This window comes from Alligator sinensis, unplaced genomic scaffold, assembly GCF_000455745.1.
Source record: "Alligator sinensis unplaced genomic scaffold, ASM45574v1 scaffold592_1, whole genome shotgun sequence".
Taxonomy (NCBI): Eukaryota; Metazoa; Chordata; order Crocodylia; family Alligatoridae; genus Alligator; species Alligator sinensis.
In genome coordinates this window covers 159,330-162,467 of record NW_005842214.1, presented here as the reverse complement: position 1 = coordinate 162,467, position 3,138 = coordinate 159,330, and the positions used below count along the sequence as shown (strand labels likewise).

Here is a 3,138-nt window from a genome sequence, read left to right as displayed (position 1 = left end):
AGTCCGCCTCAACCGCTACTGGTATTTATGCATTAGAAATCCCAGAAATCTCTTCCCTGCTTTTGAATCTCCATGAAATGCAGATTCTCTCTTCTGAAAGCCTCCATGTAATTACAGATTAATGCTGCATTACTTCTTCCAGTCTGACTTCTGTGCTGACATGTCTTAAAGGGACACGCTCCTCCTATACATTATTTATCACTTATTTCTTGTTCTTTCCTGTAATGAAGGGAGCCAGGGCTCCCACTCTAATCATTCAGAAATAAGGTGCACAGTGTCTTGATTCACATTATCAAATCTCTTAAAGTTGTATGCTTGTTTCATTTCTGCTGGATGGTTATGTTGTAGCAAACACTTATCCTCTTGATAAAAAGGATTCCTCTTGCCTTTTGCAGTTGCAATATTTTCTGGGCTGCCTACCTATGCTTTTTCCCTGTATCATCCTGCCAAGTATATGTAGCACCTGCCTCAAAATTCTGCAAAAAGTCCTGAAATATTAACCAACTGCCTTTTGCAGGAAGTTCTTATCTTCACTTTATATGTGACAAGCTAATGTGAATTGGAAGAGCAGGAAAGAAAATTCTTTCTTTTCTTCTTCTCCTAGGACTCCTTGTTTTCCATCATCTTCCATTTCTGCATAGCAGCTAGCTGGGAGTGCACCCCTATCTCAGCTTCCTTGCACTTCTTTTTGGAGGTACCCCTACTTCCAGTGGGCTCTGTAAGCTGATATCTATGGTAAGACCAGATAGGCTTGTCTTTGGCCAGGCCCAGTTCAGAGTGCTTCTTCTGAAGGACACTGGTGTGCTCTTTGCTGACTGCTGGACAGATATTTACCTAGTAATTGCTCCTACTACATTTTTCTGAATGTCTTTTAGATCTGAGGTATAGTTGATGCAGCCAGTTCACAGTACATGACAGAATGCCAGCACCCCAGCTCTGCACTACTGCTGCAGAACCATTTTACAGCTGATACCACTTGTTTTTTGAGGCTATAGAGCTAGTTCTAATAGCTGATATTGTATCTCAAGGCTACTAGTGCCAAGTGTTTTGAGATCTTTGGGGGAGAAAGTGCTGCCCTAGTGCAGAGTTATATTAAGATGTTACAGAGGAAGACCCACCCTAAGTCTGGCTTCAGATGCGTAGGGCCAGCTTATTCAGTCCAGCCCTTGGGTCATGTGGTGCTAGCTGCACCCGAAATATCTGAGGGAGAAGGAATAGGATCGCAGGGGAAATTATGTCAATTGATGTGCTGTCCTTTCATCATCCTTTTGGCTTGTCACTCTGTTTAAATTCTTCAAATTTTGTCCTGTTGACCTGTCACAAGTCTACCTCTCCCTACCCTTCTGCCACTCTCTCTTTGTATTGCTGTCCAGGTCCCTCTGGCTCTAACAGTGAGCCCAGCTTTGATTGTTCATTTCTTGTCTGATAAATATTTCTGACTGTTTCTAGATCTAGATCACTAATTAACGAATGTTATCTGTAAGAGACCAAACCCTTCTTATAGACCACTTTTAGTGGGATGCCTAGGATATACTAGTCAGCCACTGAGAACCAGGTTGAGTGGCAGCTGGGAACAACTGACTTCATCCATTTACTTATAACAGGGGAAAAAAAACTGTTCAGGCTGAGTCATCAGTTGATACATGTCTCACAAATGTAAGTTACCATATGATCTCATTTCTGTCACCCTTCTGCATTTCTTGTTCCCTACTGACTTGTTCTGTCCTGATAGACTGTAAACCAGGGGTGGGCAAAGTCTGGCCCGTGGGCTGGATTGGGCCTGCAGGAGACTCCATTTCCCAGCAGCCACTGCCTGTGTTGCTGCGGCCAGTTTCTATGGAGACCCTGGCAGCAGCAGGGCCATGACAGCAGGGGCCAGGGTTTTCAAACTGGTTTATGAAACTTCTGTTCCAGACCCCTTCCTGGTTCAAGTTAAATCACAGTCCCCTGGTATCCCAGCATGTTTTCCTGCTCTGGGCTGGGCTGTGCTATCTGCTCCAGCAGAGGAGGTTTGGGTGGGGAGGGCAGGAACTGCTTCCTCAGGCAAACCCCAGCTGGGATCTGGGGCCAGGAAGGGGTGTTAAATCCATTTCCCCCTCTGTTATACCCCTCTCCCCCCCCCCCCCCCCCCCCCAAGTACAGAGCTGCCCTGCTGCTAAACTTATGGCAACTGTGGACTACAAATCCCAAAGGCACATGGAAGCAGGATGAGGAAGTAATGAGCAAACCTTGAGAGTCCTGCTGCTCTGATGTGGACTGGAAATCCCAGAGACCTCGGGGGCAGCAGGAAGATGAAGCAAACACACAGCCCATATTGACTACATGCCAGAGGGGCATGCTCTAGTACCTCCCCGGCTTCTGGCCTGAGCCACTGGAGGCACATGGCAGCATTTCCTGAATCAAAAGTGAATGTGTGTCCAGTTGTTTCTCAGTTTAATCTGCGCAGCTTAGACTAACTTGTCAAGACTAAATTGATTCAGCCTCGGGCATTTTGACTGTCTATGCTTAGCCTTCAGGGCAGAGATCAGGGCTTCCTGTGCATTTGAGAGAACCTCCCACAATAGAGCATCAGTCTTGGAGAAGGCTTGATTGTTACAGTAGAAATAATGGGTTTTTTTTAATTAATTTATTTTTTCAAATTACAATAATTAGAACTCTTTGGGGCTCTTTGACTGATCTCTGGGACTCTGAATAGGAAGCAGTGGAAACCACTAGAGCTGAAGACACTAACTGATGTTGACATTAGAAACATTCTTTTAAAATTTGGATCTGAATGATTTTTTTCCAGGGGTTGAGACTCCCAGCTCTTTCCTGGATCTCTACATCTGGGTACTCCAAAGAAATGCTATGCTCATTCTCTCTTTCTCTTCTCTCTCGTTTCAGTGATTGCAAAAGCAGCATTCACTCAGCTCCTCAAACACCCCTAAGGTCTCTACATCTCTTCTGCTCTAGTGAAGAAATGACAAGATGCTGCCAGGCTGCAGTGAGCCGTATGACAGATGTGAAGCTGCTTCTGTCACTGACCTGGCTGTGAAAAGACTGTTTCAGTTAGAAATCTCAGTTGGGGTAATGTGCTGCTGATTCCTGACAGATTTGTTGATGTGTTAGCTGGGAAACCTAACTCCCTAGGGATTCTGG

General features: G+C 45.3%; 1 protein-coding gene across 5 annotated transcripts in view; it reads left to right on the top strand.

Annotated features, from left to right (window-relative positions):
* Positions 1 to 3,138, top strand: part of CUNH11orf49 (chromosome unknown C11orf49 homolog) — a 129,784-nt gene that overhangs the window by 27,725 nt on the left and 98,921 nt on the right. For 2 of the 5 annotated variants that reach the window (XR_003094834.1, XR_003094835.1), the window contains one exon: positions 2,884 to 3,132. The exons of the other annotated variants lie outside the window; for them this stretch is intronic. The gene's annotated coding sequence lies outside the window, so the exon portion shown is untranslated. Of the gene's footprint in view, positions 1 to 2,883; positions 3,133 to 3,138 lie in introns of those variants that run through there. 5 annotated transcript variants of the gene reach the window in all.